Here is a 23,297-nt window from a genome sequence, read left to right as displayed (position 1 = left end):
TGACAAGACATCATGTGAACAATAATAACTAAAAATAAAAAATATGGGAAACAGAACTTTGCCTATCAGGCTTTCTGGGGGCTTACAAGAGAGAATGCATGAACCTTGTTTTAGTTTGTCCGCAGCTGAAGAAACATTTTAGCTAAAATATCACCCTTGACCTTGTTTTCTATTTCCAGTGTAGATTGTGACTTTTTTTTTACTGTAACTGTTAGCAATGCCACTGCTGTTGACAAAGATGTAATCCATTCCTGATGCTGTTTGAACAAGATAGTCTGTGAAAGCTTGAGCTCCTTCCTTTTTTATTACAGCTTTTTTTCCTTTTGAAACTAATATGGTCTAGACAGTTAAATGTTTAAGAAAGGCTAATTTTAGGCATATGCAACATGTAAACCCAATACAAGGGCAGTAGTGGCAGTGTGCTTAGCCTTGGCTTTAATTTTCCTGTGGTGTTAACTTTGCACCTGAGGCAACTTTCCTCTCTTGAGAAGTGTCAAAATATATCATGTATTACTATCAAACTTAAAATAAATTCATTACTAATTTTAAGAAAGAGCTGACTCAATACTTTAGATGATTAATGTGGAGCACTAGCTATAGCTTGTTACCATGCACAGCACCCAGCTTATACACCATATTTTAACAAGAAGCCAAATAAGGAGAAAAGCCTTAACAAATAAGGAGAAAAGCCTTAATTTTCTACATTTTTTTTTTCTTCAGTGCTGTGATATAAACTGGTTCTTTGGATTGTTTCTTTCATTCCGGGCATTAAATGGTGGCACGATGGACAGATTTGCCCTCTTCAGTTCAGCTGATAACCCCCTTCTTTTTCCCCTCCCTCCTCCAAAATGTGGCCACTGATAAGCATGTATGACACCAATGGCAAAGAATGATGACAGAACATCTGCAAGATGTGAGTGTTTCCAGGAAGAGGATTATGGATGCTGAGTATCTCATGCTATTGCACCTAGTGACAAAATACTGCTTATGCTCTGACTGGGCAACATAAACATTTATTGGTATCCTTACTTCTATGCACTTCTGGTTTTCTGGTAGGTCACGATACAAAAGGTGCAACCTCTGGCTGATATAAAGTCACTGTTTCTTCTCTCATAATTTCAATCTTCTCTTCACTCTTTTACAGAGCATTGCGCAGAGAATAGCCTGTAGTCTGTGGACATGTCTTTAATACAAGTTGAAATAATTCTCAAATGTCATTTAAGTCAGCAAAATAGGCTGGACTAAAATGGATCCAGAACTGAAGCAGCACACAATAAAACTATTTGTATCCTTTTTCTTGGGCCCCACTAACCATTCAGCCAACAGGGCTGAAGATCCTTGCTCCTGTTTCTTATTTGCAGTTTCTAAAAATCCATCACCTGCTATCTGTTCTGTATCTAACATGTTGGTGTGGCAGACTAAGGAACTGAAAAAACAGAAACGTTTCTGTAGAGATTAGTGCATGCTGCTATGTCTGTACAGCACAGCCCAGGAAAAGAAGCAGTACAATTTTAATGATGGATCTTTTTTAAGGAAATATTTGAGAGCTTGGTGTGTTATGAAATATATGCAAGCATTTGGTGCTGCATGGTTTATAATGCCCTGAAGCAAGTTGTAAGCCTTATCAGCATCTGGGAAGATCAGAACTTTCCGTTTGGGTTTTGATTAATCAAATATATTATGAAATCTTTGCTATGCCTGATTTTTGAGAGAGTCTATTTTTGATATTAATATGTCTCTGCAGATTAGATACAGATCAGTTGTTTCATGAAAATAATTCTCTTATCTTTTTTCTCTTGTACAAAAGATTATGTTTTTAAAAATAAAAACCATCAGATAAATATTTAAACACAGATTTCCTTCATGTGGGTGTCTCTTCCATGCTATTTCGCTTATAAGTCCTTGTACAAATGAGACGCTTTGAAATGTAGGACTTTAAGAGTCTCTAACTTTTGAAACAATCACTAGAGGCCTGCAGACTGCTTCCTAGGAGGAGACAGCTGGTTGTATTTCATTCGGTGTCTTTATGGCTGTGTGTTAGAAGCCAGAGTGTTAAACCACGAATCTCATCCTATTAACCCAGTCATATAACCTTGAGCTATCCAGACCTGCAGATGACAACACGCGGCACCTCTAACATGCATATCAGCCAGGGTGTGAGCTTTTTATCAGGTACAATTCCTGTTTGAAAGCACCTGCATTAAGCAGACAGGCACGCATAGCTGGACTCAAAAGTATCTACAGTAAATTTGCTGGTGTTAGAATAACATCAGTCACTTCTACCACTGTATTAAGGGTCTGTCGGTAATTACATTATAATCCTCTTTCAATCCCTTTGGAAAGGGCTAATGAACTTTTTCTTATTATTATGTCACGAAACTGGAGAAACTTGATGTTTAAATGTTACAAATGTGCATATCCAAAAGGACTATCAAAATGAGCGGTCTCAAGTATTTTTCTGCTCTCTCTCACTGTTCATGATAGTTCAATAATTTATTTGTTTTAAAACAAAAAAAAAAAAATTGTGCACAAATTACTCTTTAGATAAAAAGAGACATTCAAGATTTAGTATTAACTTGAAGAAGGACACAGCTTTCCTCTTCAGAAAGCAGATTTACTACACAAGTGCAATCTTTTTTCAAGCAAAATGGCAAAGCTCTTTACCACACAGGCTAGAGGTCCAATCCTGCGAGCCACGCAGCTGTCTGAGCTCCATCTGAAGCTGGCTGGCCGGGACCCAGCACCTACCAGGATCAAGTCCATAACACATAAGCACACCAACTACTTTGATACAGCGACCTTAAACGTTTTGGTCTATGGTGTCAATGATCCATGAACTAAGACAGATTTACTGTACACAAGTGACAGTAGCGATTCAAGAAGAATAAGTAAGGAAGTTGTGTCAGCCTTTACTTTGACTCTCCTTGCTCACAATGTATACCTTAAGCCCTGGGTTTACCCGTGTACTGTAAGTTCTGGCTTTTTCTGTTGAGATCTCTTTTGTTTCTCTGTGTATAATCTAGCTTTTCGAAATTTCTTCCCAGCAAGTAATCATTTTTGCTGGGTAAACAATCAGTAGCTTAGTAAACGTAATAACCGTACTGACTGGTTTACAAAATCGCCATTACACTTCCCACTATGTGAATATTTATAAGAGGAACATTTAGGACATACACGTGACCTGACGCTTCTGGATCAGTTGTGTGCGACGTCCCACATCTAGGTGTGCATAGAGATGAAAAACCTGGGAGGAGCAGTTGGAGACCCCTGATTCTTGGTCTGCAAACCTGGCACGTGGCCCAGAAAGCATTAGACATACTGATCCCTTCTTGTGTTACGCTCTTCTTTTCCATGTCCTGAATATTAAAAGATTATTATTAATTTTTTTTTAAATTCTACAAGGCAGCCATTTTCATTGCCTTTTTGTGAGCAAATGGAAGTCTTTTTTTTTTTTTTTTCTCTCCAGTCATTTCAGGGTCCCCTTTACTCCCTAGGGGGCATGGGAGTGGTGCAAGAGGGCTTTCACACCAGGAACTATGTGGTCATTTTTATGCAGAGCTTGAATTTTGCAACATTTCACTGTTGGGACTGCCTGCCACTTTGGGCTCTCTCCTACTGAGTGCTGAGAGCCCCAGTGGGGGTTAGGGAGGGGGAGCTGCTCAATGCAAAACACATCTGGCCTCTTCCACACTCCCTTCCTCAGTCTCCCCTTACCACTATCCTGCTTTTTCTCTCCTGTACACGTAAATCCTGCACGTGCTTGTGCACACACATATACAGCGAGACATGCAGTGCCATGGAAATGACTGTATAGCCTGGAGGTAAATGACGGCTCCTAGAGCATTTTTTAAGATATTGTTAATGGTTTCCAGTGTACATATTGTAAATGCGTGTTTATGCAGGCAACAAATGTACAAATGCATATTCTTCTTCTGTACTCTGAAAGAAAAGCAGGTAGTTTTGTGACAGAGTTGCTAAACAGATGAACAGCCCTAATTTAAAAATACATAAGATGATTAATAAAGTTTCAGGAATGAAACATAGTTTATCTTGTTAATTCTTACTGTGTCTCAGTAGTGATGAAAGGAACAATGCCAGAACTCAAGGATATGATGAATAAGAAAGAGCAAAATGACAACCAAAGGCCCTGGTGACCAGAAAACAAGCTACAGTTTGTCCCCCAGAGAGAGACAGTGATGGGTTGAACTTGCCATTAGAGGGAAGATTAAGTGTCCTTGGTTCCTCAGTTAGTTAATTATACACTCAAATCTTCCCAGTATATCACATAAGCCAGGAGTTTTGCTTTTGAATATGTGTATACTGACTACTTGGATTGCTTATTGGTTATTTCTCTTGACAACTCAAACCTGAACATTAAATCCCATTGGCAACAACTATCTGTCAAGAGCAAAAAAAATAAGATTTGTGTATTTAGTTTTCATTATAGAAGTGCTTGTAGTTGAAAAAATATGTACCTGTCAAGTTTTCGACATCTCGCTGGGGATGCAAGCAATGCTGTTGTGATTTCAAAACCTGGCTGACAAATTCACGTTCCAGTAGTAAAGACAAATCAAGGCTTTTTTTTTTCCTTTTTTCTTTTTTTTTTTCTTTTTGCTTTTTTCACCGCTTTGACAGTCATACATAACAATTTGAGACCTAAGTGGCACTTTGATGCACTATTCCATTATTAAGTGGTATAGTCACTATAGAATAGATGACGGGCCTGTACTCAAGGCATTGTGAATTAAACAGCTTTCAACAATGGAGGAAATTGAATGGCCTAAAGAATTCTGAAACATAAAAAAATAATGATTAAAAATGTGTTTCAGAATCAGCAAGGCATATAATTTAAAATAATGTCAGGTACTGAAATTCAAACTAAAGAAAACAAAGTATATTTTAGAAGAATCTTTAAAGTTCAGAGGAAACATTAAATAATTAGCAAACATTACTAAACCCACAATTATGAATTTTAAATATGAGCTTCCGATGAATCTTAGAAAATTAGCATGACATAAAAAATCCTACCTAAAGTGTAAGATATGAAGACATAAAGCCTTTTTCATGTGACAGTACTTTGACAATATATTAATTGACTAGTTTTGTACTAGCATTTCCTTGTGCCTAAAGGTAGAGTTTTCAGCTAAAGTAACATTGACTTAAAGTACTTAAATTAATTCTTTTGTCAATAACTATACAGCTAATCAATACACCTGGAATTAAACATCAGTTTTTGGCCAGAAGGCATGCTAATCCCTGGTCTCTTTTTGTTACAATTCATTAATCATTCAGCCACTCCCAATAAAAGATTTCACTGAATCAGAAAGTTTGATACACCAAACAGCCCACAGTGGCAAGCAGAATAAGTAAAACCAAAGAAAGGATTCCAAAATTACTTTTTTACTGAGAAAATAAAAATTCAAAAGCTATGTTGATAACAATTCATGCTATATTTTTAGTTAATAAAATGTAAGTAGATATTTTTTCTATTAAGATAAAAAGCAAAAATGTAATACTTGTTATACCCCAGAGCATAATTGGTCATATATTATCTTTTGTTTTTAAGATTATTAAAGGCTAAGAAATTACTTTTCAAACATTGATCCAGTGAGATTACTGGGAAAAAAAGACACCAAGAAATGAAAATTCTATTAATCCACAAAGTTCTAAAATATTTGCTACAATACTTATCTCTCTGCAGTTCTGACAACTATATCAAACTGATCTCTATCTCCGAATAGGATGTGGATTACAATTTCGGTGCTTAGTACTCCAAACCTTCCCCCCCCCCCCCCCCCCCCTTCCTTATTCTGCACTAGAAAGACTAAATTGAATTATTCCTTTATCCTTTTCAACTGGTAATCCTACAAAGCATATAAAGCCACATTAGGAATGTAGTGTACTTTATAAGATGGCATAGAGTATGGCTTATATCTGCGATCAAAAAAGACCCAACAAAAACAACAAACCTTCTGATTTGGGTATGATATGTTAAAAGATAAAGCTGATTTGAGTGAGTTACTAGAAAAGATTTTATCAATATCTTACTTTTTCGTTCCGAGGCACTAAGGGAGCAAAAAAGAAATGTAATTATGAGAAATAAAATAAGGATTTTCTTAGTTACAATTCCTGGCCCTTCACTGATTGCAGTAAATTATAAATTATGCAGTCAATGTAGGCCAACAAAAGAAGACATCTTCAAATCTCAGTCAAAGGTAATTACTTAAGTCGGCTGAATGTTCCCTTTTCATAGAGTGTGATCTCTCTTTGACAGCTCACACTGACAGATGACCTTCTCAGCGACGTTCTTATCCTTCGGATCATGAGCAGTGTGCCTCTCTCCCTGAATATCTCTATATATTTGTGACACTAAGCTTTCAAATACAGCTATTGACAAATCAGAACATCAGTCTAAGTGCTGGTCTTCCTATCACTCACAATAAAGTAGCTATCACTTGTGGTGTTGTAGAGCAAGCACATCTCTGAAAAATGAGTTCTCACCAAGTGCTAATTTGACACAGCTCGCTTGCCTTCCCATAATTGCTCTGTCATTGTCAGTTGGCAGTTCGGGCTCATTCCTGGAAGCTGTGCCGTACAATTGGATACAATTACTCCCATTTACCACCACTATTATGCCACTGATGTTGCCCAGTCCGCATATTGACATGCCTCATTAAACCTGGATGCAGGCCATTAATGAACATTGTTAGCATTTCTCTTAAACTTTTTGCCTCTAATAAACAGTCAGTGTTCCATGAAGGAGCACTGCCATCCTTGTGATATGATATTTATTATCTTATGGGGGAAGGGGACTCTGCAAATGGAAACTATCCAGATGCTGTGAGAGAGATATATGGTTAGATCAGTGGAGAATAGCCCTGATCAGGAGGACCTTTTCCATCAGGGGCATCCTACCATTAACCAAGTGACCTCTCCTATCCAAGAGAAGACAGGAAGGATAAACACAATAACCTCAGGGCGGCCCAGCCGCTGCAGGTTTCTCAAGGTTGCCCCGGCTCCTGTGGCTCCCCTCAGCCCCCTCCTACCCCCAGGTGGTGCTGCGGGATGCGACAAAGAGCATTTTGCCCTGGGTCCTCAATCCATTATGTCCAGCCACTCCGACGTGCATTTTTATTCAGAGATAATTATGTGTTGATCAGAGAAGTCAGCGGCTGTCACCCATATGGCAGGCACACCTGCAGTGTGACATAGGTGGTAACAATGGCATGCTCTTGAGCTGTCATGACAGGGACAGGGACTTTATTATGTATATGTCACCATTTCTCTTAGGGAAATTATCCTTTTCCGCACAATGACAATAATGAACCTTACAACACTTTCATAAACCCTGTTTCCAGCCCCTTTCCTTGACCTTCATTAAAACTCTGCCTAGAAAATTCAGTGCTTTATGAACCAAATGTGAACTTCCCAAGCAAATGTAAGTGAGCTTTTGCAGCTTCTTTTTAACCGCTTTGCACTGTGCGGCCACTTGGACAGTCAACGACCCTCAGAGCACCTCCCGCTCCTTCAGCAGGGCAATGACCACACTTAGAAAGACTAGGACAAGGACTAACTAGCTTTCCAGTACCAGAAATCTGGCTGAGTCTTAGGGAGTTTTGCACTGAAAACCAAGTTTATAGGAGACATTTTGTATCCTTGAGTGTTAAAGGGAACCTTTCTGTCCAATATAGGATAGAATAGAAACAGACTAGAATTAGAATAGAGTAGAATACTTTCGGTTGGAAGGTACCTACAGTGATCAACTAGTCCAACTGCCTGACCACTTCAGGGCTGACCAAAAATTGTAGTGTATTATTAAGGACATTGTCCAAATGCCTCCTAAACACTGTCAGGCTTGGGGCATCAACCAACTCTCTAGGAAGCCTGTTCCAGTGTAACATAATATAGAATTATATTATCCTAGAATTAATCTTTCTCTCTTCTTGGGTTTCTTTGCTTCATTCTTTACATATTTCCTTCTGCTGTTTGGTTCATGGCACAACAGAAAGCCTCTGTGGAGCTGAAACCAAAGAAGAACAGACAGAAAGGCATTTTGTATCCAGGGAGAAGGAGGAAGAAAGAAAGGGAAGTGAGCTTATGCGATTTCTCTCAGGCATCCGCAAAAGTTGTTTCAGAGTATCAAAAGGGGAAACTGAAAAACTCCCGTAATAGTGTCTATTATTTAGGTGTTTTTTTGGTTTTCATTTTTTGGGGGGTTTTGTTTGTTTGTTTTTAATGTGGACCATTCTGATTACAGTGTTCTCAGTTAAAATGTTAAGATTGAGGCATTAGAAAAATGTAAAGCAAATTGATTTTGTCAGTGTCTTTTTTTACAGCTAACTTTTCTTTTTTTTATAACTTCAGAAGTTTGAATATGCAGTTTAAATTGACATTCTTCAATTTTGGGTTATCTTTCATACAGATACTTTTGTGTGAGTGCATGTGTGTAATTTGCCTGCTCGCTGTGGTTGTGCTTAAAGTATTTCTCCCATTCTGATATATACAAATCTACTCTGCAACATTATTTCAATAGCAATACAGTACTTCAGAGTAGAAGTCATTTCTTACATGTGAATGCTGTCTATATGTCTAGAGAGAATTGAGGGACCAGGGATTTTGCTTTAAATTTACATTTTAACTTTAAATGGCTTTAGCAAAAGTTGCTAACAGAAAAAAATGTAAAATTTGGGACAGTTGCAAACTTATGAACTTTCTTAGTCTCTTTTAAATGTAAATATTGTACTGTTGAAAGTGCTTGTGGGACATTTATATGAATTCCAGAATAACATGCCCTTTGGTTCAGCTGTGGTCTAAATAACCACATAAAATGCATAAGTGTATCAAAAATATCTGAAAATTTTAACTGAATAAGTTCATTTTTATACTTAGAGCTTACTATTTCATTCACATTGATTTGAATAGTTTTCTCTGCGATGACCTCAAATTACTTTGACAAATATGAAGGCTAGGAGATGAATTTGAAGTTCTCAGCTATATTTCTAGTGCGTTAGTTTATTTAATCAGTTCACCACCACAATTACAAACGGTAATATCATGATGTTACCTTTAAAAATGGAAACATATAATACCTCATCAGCCACTAAAGTTCCTGAGCTTCCTGTTGGTATCCTAGTCAATATTTTAAGAGGCTGTAGAAGTACTGGACTCACAGGAGACGAGCAAATAAGTGGAGTATCACTTCATTAAAAGGTAGGTCATTCAAAAATAATTATCAGAGCTGAAACTGCTCAGGATAAGAAAAGTTAACTGTTTTGAGAAACAAATAAAGACCTATTAAATAAAAGAGGTCAAATTTCTCTTACATCCAGAAATAGTATCACAAATAACCTAGTGCTATCTACCAGTGGACTATCCTGTGTTATACTACCCAACATATATGCACTGCCAAATGAATACGTACAAGCTCTCCGATCTTCCATTCAAACATTAATTGAACCCCATTTAACTCATTAGAAATAATCAGATTGCAGAAAAGAAAAATATAGTTGCTGAAAGTCTGATTTGCACAACAGGTTAAGCTAGTGCACATAGCTTCTGGAGAATCCGATATGGATGTGATATTTGCTGCAATGGGCAGAAAAGCAGTGATATAACACACTTATTTTTCCAAGCTGTTTTGAGACACCAGTAGAATATTTGTGCCTTTTGTCTTGTGAATGTTTAATTCTGCCTTTTTTTGAATCTTATCACTGGTTTTCAGTATTTATGAGGGGCAAAAACTCACAGCTATCTAGGGTGAGGTAAGTTAAAAAGATAACAACAAATAGAGTATAATTTTCTTCTCTTCCTATCTGAATAGGAATGTATGACATGACTATAACCATATAGGTTACAAGGTCTCATCCTGCATGTAGCAGACCATAACAATAAATACGAGAGAACAAGAGTACTTCTACTTTCACTTTTCCTGTGAGCCACACAGCACCCATCTATTCCCTAAGCACATTTGAACTGGTAAGTGCTAAAACCCCCAAATATCTCAAAATTTCCGAGTGTCAAAAGCAAAGAAGGAAAGCAACCAAGGAAACCATTACTGTCTTTGATTTCTGGAATGGTAAAGAATTTTTTATAAGGTCCTGTGTAGTAAATCCACAGGAGAAACTGCTGGATATATGTTTTGATATGTGTTCTGTTCTATGCAATAGCAGGATACCTTCATTTGAATAGCTGATGAAGTTTTATAGTCATCAACTTCCATGTATCCATTCATTACATTGCAGAGGATGCTGGTGACTAGCCTGAGAAAAGCAAAAGAAAACAAGCCAGTGATTCATTGTTGAGGCATCTTTATTTTTTTAAAATACTGTCTCACAATAGTAAATTTTTTTAATAAAAGAAAGGAAGAATTACTGGCAATGGTGCTGTTTTACTTATGAAAGCTTCCATACAGTCTGCGTACTTAGAGGTTCCTTTGGCATCAGTGGCAGCTCCAAACAGTCTAACCTTACAGAGTAAAGTGGTGGAGGGGTTAAGAATGCTTTTTGGAAGTATAGTCTCCAAACTAGTACTGATTGATCCTACAGGAAAAAAAAAAAAAAAAAAAAAAAAAAAAAAAAAAAAAAAAATACTGCTACAGCTATGTCTTCTGGTGCCACGGAGAGCAGGCTAGCACAGCTTATAGTGCTGTTGAGGTATCTCCAACACAAATCAAGGTTAGAAACAAAAAATCCATCAGGAAACACGTGTACCTTCATCCAGATTCTCTCTGCTGTTTTTTCTGCTCAAGTAGTGCAGTGTTTCTTTTCCAGAGAAAGTCTATTCAGGGACAGCGCCTTCAGCCTCCCAAATCATGTGTTGCACACTTCATTAGGAACTTCTAAATCAGACAGGAGGAAGACCTGGGGGAAAACACCCTGGCCAGTTACCACAGGAAAAGATCCACTTTTAGAAGTGTCCTTGAGCAACAAATGCAGTGACATCTGGGCTCCTGCACTTTAAAGGCTGATATAGCACGACAGTGGATGCTGAAGTCTGTTAGCAGGATTTCAGTTCCTAATGCAACAGCTGCTAGGAGGGGGATGCTAGGGTGGTCTATCAACAGGGGCTAGGGTAATTAACAAAATTGCAACAGAGCAAGCTTATGGCTAGGGGGAACAAATCACAGAGTTCTGTGAGTTGGTGTAATTGCAGCTATACATATCCAGGGTTTGCTTCTTCTACTCCTCCAGATCCAGCAGAAATCTATTCCTAAAAGAAGAAAGTTTACCAGAACAAGCTCTACAGCATGCACTTACTTCCTTTGGCAAACCAAACGTGACAAACGTCACTCACGCTTTTGTTCTCCGCGAGGTGGTTGAATGCGATGGCCTCAGCGTAATGTTCAGGGTAGGACATGAGGTTTACATACAAGGATTTGGGTGAAGCCAGTGGGAGCAGTTCTGATGAGGCTGGACTGGAATGAAGGTGATGAGTGAGGCAGAACCTGGCTAAATGAAAGCTTTTCAGCCTGTGTGCAGAGAGCTTCTACATGAAAAAAAATGGAATGCATTTGCACCGTAAGGGGAAGGTGTCAGATAATGGGTGATCAGGCAAGGATACATATACAGAAATGGGACAGGCTAAGGACATTCAATAATGCAGAGAAAGGATTTGGGATTCCGGTGGCCTGAACTGGCAGCTCTTGGGAGGGGATAGCTCAGCAGAGGTAACTGTTTTTTGGTGAAAAGCATGAATTACGAGGAAAAGAAAATAGCTGTAAGCAAGCAAATGTAGACTGAGTGTTAGCAACTTGTGACTAGGAGTCTACACAATCTGTGAAAGGAAGAGGGGGAAGAGAAAGAGGCAAGGAAAGATAAAATCATAAATGAAGAACAGAAGTAGTAAAAAGAAAAGTTTTCATCCACCCTCCTCGTTACTTTAAAGTGAATTCTTCTTCTCCATTATGCAAGGGAGAAACTGATGGAAGATGACCATTTTCTTCTTTCTCCATCCCCCCACTCCAGAATATATCCCTGTGTCCCTGGATATCACGGTAACGAGCATACTATAAAACCTGAAATAGATAGATCGACAGGTATTGTCCCAGATTTTGGCTTTGAAATCTAGGTAGCTTTTAGGAGAATGATGTCATATTAGGGAATGTTTGCAACCCTGCCACTTAGGTGGGGTACCATCTGTCATGCTTCGCACACAGGATTGTCAGAGTCCTGCTCTGCCTTTATTGAGTGCTATTACTCAGAGTGTCAGAGTACAATGTGGCAACACAGAAAGTAAATAATATGCAGAAAATAATAGTATCAATCAAGAAAATAAAACTTGAAATATAAATTTACATAGTTCTCTATGAGTAGACAAAGAGTATGTGTCAATCTTTACTCACCTTTTAAAACTTCAGGTGGCAAACAGCCCATAAAATGTGTGGGTGAATGTTACCTTATGGAGAGCAATTTTTCCTCAAAGAAACTTTTGGTCTGGCTTTCATAAGTATGTCATGAGATGGATTTCACATTGCTCAAAGTCAGTGATCCATGACACATTCATTTAGAAACCTAAGGCTATCACTTGTGTTAAATAAACAATATCTGTATATGAGGATATCAGTGTACATGTATTGTGCATTTGTATATTGTAGGTACATTTGTATTTTTGGCACATGGGATAATTTGGGTAAATTTCTTCTAATACAATGTAGACACTCACTGTATAAGTAATCAGAAACCACCAGGAGGATCAATAAGCCTATGTGCACATGAATCTGCAGCACCCCTTTGTAAGGGTAGGCACCTGTGATTGTTCTATCAAAGAATAAAATGGATCTCACTTTTTCACAAGATATGATGGAAATCTTAGAAGCATTATACCCAGTAAGTCTTCAGTGTAAAATCTGGGAATGGGCCATGTTATCAATTGCAGCCTTTTGGTACTTTCCTATATAGTGTTTTTATAGTTTTGGCCCAAATTTTACTTGTTCAGTAGTTATGGTTTTAATTTATGCCACTGGTGGCAAGACTCAAGGGCCTTGACTTTTACAAAGCTAGAGTGTTTGGAGAAAAGAAATATCCCAACACATCAGGGTTTTTCTTTAAAGCATGAACAAACTGCTTATTTCTTCCCTTTTTCCCCTTTCCCCCCTCTTTCTTAGAAATAGTGCAAAAGTTTTAGGCAAGAAATATTGGAGGAGATACACAAGGGAAATATTCTGTCCAAATTTGGTAAAATCATGATTTTTTTCAATGGTTTCAAAGACTGTTCATGTGTATAGTTTCACATTAAAATCAGTCTCTTATTAATCTGGATCTTTAATATGATATGAGAAAAAACATACTGTAACAGCTATAAGAAGGAATTGTTTCACAAATTCAAATAAGTTGGTCAAAGAACATCAGCTGTAAAGTCCTGATTTTACTAACTCTTACCCACAAATGTAGATAATCCTAATGGCATTAAGCTTTTGGGGAGTCACAGAGTATGAAATAGATCCTTGGCCAGGACAAATTAACAGAGCAGTATTCGTTTAGTCTGGCTGATGAGTCATATCAGAAACTGGAAAACCAAAAGAGATGATCAAGCTTCCAAGTGTGGTTCTGTGTAGTAATGCTCTGTTGGAAGCATGTCTTCATCATGAAATGGAGCCACATGTAGGGATGCCTGGGGTAAGAGGGGTTTGGATGGAAGGTCCATAGGACAATGTGCAATGTGGTGCTGGTTTCCAGCTTTCATGCTAGATACCAGCTGTCAGAATTTATTTGATTGTAGTCATCCCTCATCCAGCTCTGAGCTGGCTCACATCCAGCCAGCACTGAGCCATTCTGACCCATACTTTCCCAGTCTTCTGGCATCTCTCAGGCAGAAGAGTTTGAGAGTCTGTAGACCCCAGGAGGTTGGGATTCCTCTGCATAAAGCTTATTTCAGTTTCAGTGCCTCAGAGACAAAACTAGCTGGACTCCGTGGGAATCCTTTCTGTTCATCTCCCCATGCTTCGGACTCACCTTTAGTGACTAGGTAGCGATTGTTCTGCAGTTTCCTTCTACACTAAAAAAAAAACAACAAAAAAAACCCCAAACAGTTTATTTTTAATGGCATGGCAATCTCATCTCTGTGATGCTTTACTACATTGAATGATTTTACCAGGTATTTTTCATATATGTACATATGCATATATATGTATATATTTGCATGTAGAATTAAAGTCTGATTTATTAATGTATTTTATGAATTTTTTCATTCATGAATTAGCTTATTCATGTATTTCTTTCAAAAAAAAATTCAGAAACTTCTTCAAAAAGGCTAGAATCTTCTTGCAGTGGTGGATTGTTCTGCAATGAATACGTGTAATTACCACCAATACCTGTTTAAAATACCCAACCTAAAGAAATGGACTCACACACTTGTGTTCCCAAGCAAAATATTTTTTTGCAAAAGTTAGCAGTAACACTGTATTATTTATTACATGTATGCTGTAATACTTGAGGACACAGTAACCCTCTGGATATATTACAAATTATATGAACTCTGCTGAAGAAAAAATAAAAGAGCAAATGGAGAGACTTGGAGCCTGAAGCTATGAGATGTTCATCAGCAGAGTCTGAGTCAACAGTTTCCTAGTTAACTTTCAGGAGCACAGTGTCCTCCTAGGTGTATGCACCCTGCTGATCTTAAACAGAGCCCCTATTCATAACCAAAATAACTGCAGAGGGCAACGGAGTTCCTGTTGTATTTGGATTTCAAGACAGGAATGCTGCTATCTGATAATAAATACAATAGAAGTTCTTTGTTTCTGCAAAGACTGCAAATTATGAAGGGCTCTATTACTGATCTGCTCAATGTTATTGTTCAGAGACCTAAAATGTACATTGACCAGTCTTTAATGGCTTCTGTATTTACATTTCCCTGCAGAGATTCATTTAGTTGGCAATGTTGAAGACATTTGTGCCTGATGTTGCATAATTTTTATTTTCCTGAAACATATCATGCTGCTTATTTTTGTGAAATCAGTGCTTGTTGTCTGAGGCCATAAGTCATTTGAATGAAACATTTGATTTACAATGTCAGCCCAAATGAGTTTTGCCATACTCAGAGACAGTACATAGCAAAGGATGGCAGTTTGGGCTTTCCACTAGTCTAACAGCCCCAAATGCTTTTCAGTTACCAGAGACCTCAGCTTGTTCCCACTTCATTACGTATTATGTAAAAAGGTAAGTAAAATTTAGTCTTACAGTCAAACCAGTTATTCTCGCAAATTACTCAATGACTTTAATGAAGACGTAGCCTCCAGTCTTTACATGGATGACAGACAGCATGGTTAAGGCTCTTCTCCTAACTTCATTTGAGTGACTAGATGCCCAAAGCATGGTCATCTACAATCTGTTTAGATGGCAATTTAAAAATTCCCCTGATTTTCCCAGTTTCCTGCTGCTCCTCCAGAAAGCCGTAGGAGCCCTGTCAGAGTTGTTCCACACCTAGTAGCTCCATGCAGATGTTCCAGATGCAGTATAACACCTATCCATAATCCTACAGCTGAACTAGCCACCCAAACATCCATTCATGATTAGAGGAAAGAAACAGGTGCCTTTATGTTATAATCCATTGTCCTGTTACATCTGCCTAATCTAGGACAGCAAAACAGTACTGTGAGAGGACCTCACTTCCTATTGACGCCATTGAGAGGGATTTGGTTGACTTGTTCTGGTGACAGCAACATCTGGACAGATTAGTCCCACACCCCATTTCTAATACTCTCCTGAAAGGTGTTACTGTTACTGAGAATACCTACACCATAACCAACACTCTTGTTTCTGGAAGTCGGTTTCTGTTCTGTTAGATCATGCCACCTTTCAGGCTACAAAAATGGTGGTGATAATACTGACCTCAAGCCTAAACTCTCCGCTGTTAGAAGCAGAGCACTTCCAAATTTTTAATTTAATAGTTATCACAGCACTTCTCTGACACAGAGTACTACATGTGAATAATTATTTCCATGTTGCTGCTAATCACTGGTGAGTGCAAGGGGATACAGCGCATTCCATTAATTTTTGCAAATGTGATAACTGCCAAAGTGTCTGGGTTTTTTGTGCATTGATCTGTAGCAGGAAAAGAAAGAATTCCTCCTTGTCTAGCCCACCAAGTGATACCACTGTATTTTTATAACTACAATCTTACTGTAAATGAGGTTTTCATACCTCTACACTCGTAAGCAGGCAGCGACCAGTGGTCTGATGTGACCAACCAGATAATGGAGATGTCACGCGAAGTCTAAGAATTTGGAGCAGGTCCTACATTTCTCACATGATAGTCTGAAATGCAAACCACTTTATACTGCATTTCAAAACATCTGCCAATTAGATGTGTTTGACTAAGCTGTCTTTAAGCACTGTTTCAGACTTAGATCAACATTCCCCTTGTGGGGCAGAAATTTCAGCACCTCATTGCTATCTTCTGAACAGCTGCAAACCACTGAACAAAATGTATATTGTTTCCTCCTCTAGAGAGCCATCTGTCTGATGGATAATAGCTCGTGTCTGCTACTTCTCTGAGTATGGTGGCTGAAATCTATGCCATGAGTTGGAAGATCTTATCTTCATACTCAAGTGACAAGTCTGGCAGAAGAAATAAATGTACTCACAATTAGACCATATCAAAATTTGTACACATAAAGAGCTGGAACAAGGCTTTCCTGGTACCTCTGGTTCTGGTATCTCACTGATTTTAATTTTTTAATTTAAATAACATTTTAGTATTGTTTTGGTAATTATGTGTATGTAGATGTGAGGCTCCCACTCAAGACAATTTTTTTGCCTGCAGAGTTACTAGTTAGTACTGCCCTGAACGTCTCTCAGCTACATCTCTATATATTGAATATATTTGTTCAACCTCTTGTTAATTGTGAAGTTCTTCAGATTAATGTTTGTGTTTCTTTCTTTAAGTCTCGTAGCACTTAGCACATCTAAACTGTGAAACATCAGAACATTGCTCCAATATAAGCAATATATCATATGTTTATTTTTATGCGTTAAAGTTCATGGCAATGAGCTCAGTTTTCCAAAATAATATGAGTGTTAACAACAACAAATGGAACGTTCTCATAATGCTTTAATTCTCTTTTCTTTTTTTTTTTTTCTTCAGTGTGGATAATATTTTTTGTGACACTAAAAGTGTTTAGCGCTGTGTCTCAGGATGTATCATTTTAATAATATAAGTACTTTTTCATGCAGTCACTATGGACTGAAGAGCTTTTGAACAAAGAATTAACTTTTCATGCAACAGTTAGAAAAATAAAGACAATTGTTGTAGGTGGAGCTTTGGGATGTTCCCACAACATAGGTACAGAATACTAATATTACTGATGGTGTTGCAAAACTGAAGAAAATGGTGTTGCCAAATGTAAAGAAAGTCACCTTTTGTCTCCTTATATCGTTTTCATTAAAAAACACATTGAACATGGTTTTTATAAATACTCTGCTGGTCCAAAAAGGTTTTGGTTTTTGAGGTAGATAAGGGGCACTTCATGCCAGAGCAATTTTTAAACTAGTCTTATAGACAGTGATTAGTTAATGCTTTTAATGGTTAATTAATGAGCAGTAAAAGCATTGTAATTCAAATATGTACAGAACCTTGTGTTTAAAAGCACAGGTTCAGTGAGAGTTGTTCTGTGACCTTTGTGGTGCCAGTAAAGGTTGGGTTCAGCGCAGGCAATGTCCAATCAGTCTTTCAAGGTTAACTACACATGCCAGGATGGGAAATGAAACAATTACTAACAAATTTTATAGGTATATTCTGTCAAATTTAAAAGGCAATCAGAAGTCTAAATGAAAATTATGCCTGAGGAAAGCATTAAAAAAAAAAAAAAAAGTAAGAAAGAAAGAAGGAAAGAAATGAGGAAGAGCTTCCCCCCCACCCACCAACCCCCATCTTCATTCTGAACTAGCCAATGAAAATATTATTGGAATAAAAAAGGTATGTGGGAGACACCCCACACTGCTGGAAGGAAAAACCCATAATGGAGAGGGTAGGAGTGCTCGGGAAGGATGACATCAGTAATCACCTGGGCAACACTGGCACTCTGAGTGTGAATGATTCATTATACTGTAATTAACTTTAATTAACTTTACCCTGCTTTCCTTATTTTAGAAAATTAAATAAACTTCATTTTATGGTACCCGCTAAACCAATGAGCAGAAGCTAGAGTTCTGCTCTAATTAAACTAAGCAATATGACAAAACTGTGTGTAAAGCATAATGAAGAAATGCTACTTTGCAGCTGGAGCTGTTTCTTATGTTTTGCAACACTTTGATTGATATTTTTTCAAATATTTCCCATTAGCTGCCATACACTGAAGTCCCACATAATATTTTATTGGTCTTGTATCTTTCAGGAAAACCAGCAAAAGTGTTTCTTACATAACTAAATGATTTCCCAAAATCACAAGGTGCTTTCATTTGTCATTCCTTTCTCCCCCACGTAATTGTAAACACCCTCAAAGAAATAAAAAGAACCAGAACAGGAAGCTGAAAAGAGCAGATCTAAAGTTGCTGTATAAAAGGTTTAGGTAGGGAGTAAAAAAATCTGACATTGCTCTTAGTAAATGAAGGTAAATTATATTTCTGCCTGTTTGTGGGCTGACTCCCAGTCAATGAATGTCACCCAGTGGATTCTCTGAGATCTTTCAAAACTGGTTTTCCATCTGGTAACAAAATAAGCTAGATTCTTAGGTTGAAATCTTGTCATATTGGAGTCTGTGGAATTTTACCATTGACTTTAACACCAGGTGAGAGGGCATACAAGCTATTAAGACAGATTGAAACATGATCTTTTCCCACTTTAAAATATCTCATTAATTAGAAATCAGTTTTGTTTCACCAAATGTATTGTTTTGAAAATGTCACTGAATGACTGCATACAGGATGAAGTTCCTGGAGAGAAGCTGAGTAGCCTCTAGCCTACACCAAGGACATTAGCACTCAGCTTTGGCTTTGCCAAAAGATCTCTCTATCTCGACGCTTGTGAAAATTTTTGAAAACTCTTTTTCTGCCTCAAAACCTCAAATAAATGAAAAGAAAAAGAGATTCTTAGGAACAAGAGAATCGTCTTCAGGCCAGCACTACCATCTACATTTCTACAGACTATCATCTGACTCTACCTTGCTGTAGGTTAAGTAAAGATCTAGCTGTCTAGGTATGACTCAACGTGAAAACTCTTCTGTACCTGTTTTGGAACTGATGATGGGAGAAAGTCCATTCCTTTTCTTACTGGTTTTCCTATTCCATCAGTGTGTAGGACTTCTTGTTGCTGCACTAACCTATAACAAATCAACATTGCAGTATGCCTGGATTCCTTCTTTGCTCTTCACATCTGCCTGCTATACTGGTCCTCCCTGCAGGCATAATTGTGATTAAATTATACACCCTGTTTCATATACCTGGGTAAAGTAGATAATCTTCTGATCTCAAATTCAACTAAGAGAATGAGTATAAGGGAAGAAGACAATATTAAAAATTGGGGAGGGAAAGCAAATTAGTAAATTCAGAGCAATTCAGAGGCAGAAAATGGCATTTGAAACAGGCAGCGAGAACAGAAGGAAAACATACTTATTTCTGTGGGGCATGAGCTGACCCATAAGGGGCGAGGCTGTTCGAATAGCAGGTAGAACACAGATGTAGGGGAGAGAAAGAGAAATTCTTGCTGATGGCAAAGTCCTTGGTTTACATTTCATTTGCAAGGAAAGAGATGGCAATGATATGTGAAAGAAAAGGCACAAGTTCTTGGTGACCTGCTGCTTATTTTTTCAACATCTGCACTTGCTATGAGCTACTTGAAGAGGGGAAAATCACACCATTCAAGAAGTGAAATAAAAAAGTTCAGTCAGACATCTGTATTACTACTGTTCAGTTATGACATTTGCAATAAGATAAGCAAATGTACTTTAGTAACATGCTTTTTATTTACAAATCTAAAAAACTAATGAAAACTACCCCTTTATACATGATTACCTCTGTGTTCCCTCTTCTCCCTAGGGATGTCAGGCTTGAGTTTCTATTTATCAGCTCTGCACTTCTTTCCATATTACTCTGATTTATAGATTAACCTGTCAGACCTAACCCAAAGGCCTTCACTTCTACTCTCCTTTAGGCACTTCTTCAGGATTTTCTTCTGCAATGGCATCTACACAAAATCCATGGTGGAGAGTTGTACTGCAGTTAGGGAGAGCTAATTTTAATTAATTAATCAATTAATTAATGCTTTGGAACATTCAAATTCTATAATGGCTCCCTAAGTAACCTCATTATCTTATTTTCATTGCCCTCTTCTGGTCTATTCCCTTCTTTCTTTTTGTGTTAGATTTGCTTGCTGCATCTTGTTTCAAATTAGATTCTTCAGGGCAGGGATGCTGTCAGACCTGGTTTGTATGGTAGCAGGCATGTTTGGGCCTCATCCTGACTGGAGCTTTTGGACACAACTGTAATTAATTATCATTTACAGCTGAGCCATAGTGATGTTAAATGCCTTGTTCAAGGTGTCAAAGCAAGTCAGCAGCATAGCTGCAAATGAAACCCAGATGGCATCTTTCTCTGTTTGTAACCGCAAGACCACTGCTTGTTCTGTGGGACTACTATGCTGAAATAAATGTTCAAAGATATTACAAAATTTTCCCAAGAAGAAGGATGGTATTTTTGATTTCCCTAGACTTCTCAGAGAAAAAGGCCTCAGATACCCTTTATGTTACAATACAAATCTTCTTTTTTAATCTATAATTTCAGAAGCCTCTGGTGGCCATAAAATTACTTCTTGCCTATTCTCAATAAAATCTCAGTGTTTTTTTCTATCCAAACAAATTTCAGTACAGGGTGGAGATGCAAAAGATTTAGAAGATTCGGGAGAATGTAATAAAATGATTGGCCCTTAACAGGGGACTAGTAGTTGCTAGGGTAGGTGATTTGTACTGTGTGATATTGTACTGTGAGGATATCACAGGTAAGAGTGGTTGCTCTTAGATACAACTTTGCAACATTTGAGACCATAACCGCTTGTGCAGGACATGCTTTATTCAAGAATGGATTCTTACATGTGAGCAGTTTAGTTCTCTACATGTTCAAGTGCTTAAAACTATATAAAATGATAAATATTCAGCCAAAGAATGAAGTCCTGCATACTTCAACCCTGAATTCACTGAGATATGTAGCTGAAATTAAACTGTAGTCTTTCCAAATGATGGGCAACCAACTGCCACAATCAGATCATTTTTATTGTTTCTGTCGTCAACAACAAGCTTGAGACAGTGACATTGCTATAGTGTTGTTACTAATTGACAGGAGACGTACTTGCCAAAGGTTTATCAACAAAAGAATATGCATGAAAATGACTGTCTTCACGTGTGTGCATCTGTGTGAGCAAGTGTCACATAGTGTGCTTTTTCAGACATGGGGGAGAAATGTTCTCAGATCAAACCAGCTCTGGAAAAGAAACATTATTTAAAACAATGCTTTCAAGGCAATTTTAGGAAAACTGTAAAGTCTTTATGAGAGTACCTAAGTATCAGCAGGTCTTACATAATAAAGAACCTACCCAAATACAAGATATCAAAAGCTTGCATAAACCAGTCTGAGGCATGTGAATAAAATTAACTGTGAAACTAAACTTCAGATGCAGAAATTATATCTAATGCCTACAAGGGCAATGACAGAAATTTACACTTTCAGATTTGCTGTTTAAAAAAAACAAAACAAAACAAAACAAAACCTTGCTCAGTAACTTGCAGATATCTAAATTCACCAGGTATCTCCTTTAGGGTTTTGAAATTCTCTAGATACCAGTGTTTCTTCAACATGCATGCCCAGAGCCACTCTGCCCCGCACAGCAGTAAAGCTCCCACCTCCTCCCCTAAGTGTGGGTCTGCCTTACTCAGCGTGATACATTCTTATGCTAACAAACCTGAAAGACAGGTATCTTAGGTATCTGAGATAAGTATCCAAGGCTGTGGCTAAACAGGTCTTTCAGTCTGAAACAGGAGCACATTTTTTAAGATAACCTCACAGTTATCCCCAGCAGGGAACTTTGGTTGGCATCATGGGGTGACTTTGGAGCATATGAGCTACATTCCATTCAAATGAAAATAAAACAGAATATGTGCTCTAGGAGTGCACGTAGATTTATACATCTGAAGTTGAATGAAATTAATGGATCCTAAACTACAGTTTTTTCTTGCCTCATCAGCTTGAACTATGTGCATTTGAGCCTTCCCCACTTGTATGCATAGATCTGCCAAGAATGGCTTTCTGAGCCTAATCTGACACTCCTAATATTCTCTGATCTGGTCAGGCTGCTAACAAAATCCACTTTTTCAAACACAACTGCTACTGACTGTATCTTACATATTAACAAAACTATTTCTGCTTTGTTTATTTGTTTGGGTTTGGATTTGGCTGTTTGGGTTTTTTTGGGGGGAGGGGTGGTGTCCATCCCCATGATAGCTAAGGGAAGAGATTTCAGAAACTGGAGTTCCCCCTTCTATGTTTTAGCTAATTACAGGAATAATAATTTTCTAGGCAGGTTCACCTGAAATTGGAAGAAATTTACCCTGGCTATATCATGGCAATGAATATATTCTTAGTCCCAAACATAATAAATTTTTGCTAAAAACCCCCACGTTTGTCCCATACTTTGCCTTACTGAACAGACTCCACAGGTTGACATGGACTTTAACTTCAGTGCTAGAAACCACCAGCTCTCATTGCCTTCTCAGGATTGTCTCTCTCCTTGCTCTTATTTCACAGGGTCATTTAATATATGATTTTTTTGTTGCTGTTTTTCTAGTTCATTGGATAATATTTCTACTTACAGAACCTCAAACACAAGCCAACTTTAACTCAGTTTTTGATGTTCCTTTCCTTTTATGGATCACAGCCTTTTCATAATATTCAGCTAAACATCTTCAGCCTTATTTTCAGGTCATTTTTCTTTATCCTACCCATTTCTTTAAGCTGTGAATACCTACACTCCTTCTTTATAATCTTTCTTTGAAGGTATTTATAGACTGTTATGATGTCCTGCATTAATATTCCCTATTCTCAACTACACAAAAGCAGAATCTTCATCTCTTCACTTACATCTTTTTGTCTAGTGTAATGCTCTTGCTGCCAGTGTTTGCAACATTTGTTTGCATTTCACATGTTGACTTGTTTACTGTTACATGAAAATTCCTCTCGTGGTGGGTTGACCCTGGCTGGATGCCAGGTGCCCACCAAAGCCGCTCTGTCACTCCCTGCTCTTCAGCTGGACAGGGGAGAGAAAATATAACAAAAGGCTCGTGAGTTGAGATAAGGACAGAGAGATTGCTCACCAAT

General features: G+C 37.8%; 1 long non-coding RNA gene across 1 annotated transcript in view; it reads right to left on the bottom strand.

The window, feature by feature from the left end:
- Positions 1 to 766: 766 nt before the first annotated feature.
- The window catches only part of LOC308065277, a 29,805-nt gene continuing 7,274 nt past the window's right edge, over positions 767 to 23,297 (bottom strand). The window contains exon 2 of the long non-coding RNA XR_013928726.1: positions 767 to 23,226. This is a non-coding gene — a long non-coding RNA (uncharacterized lncRNA). The remainder of the gene's footprint in view (positions 23,227 to 23,297) is intronic.

The sequence above is a fragment of the Falco punctatus genome (genome assembly GCF_963210335.1).
Source record: "Falco punctatus genome assembly, chromosome: 6".
Taxonomy (NCBI): Eukaryota; Metazoa; Chordata; class Aves; order Falconiformes; family Falconidae; genus Falco; species Falco punctatus.
Note: the sequence above shows the minus strand (reverse complement) of the source record. Positions and strands in the feature narration are given on the sequence as shown.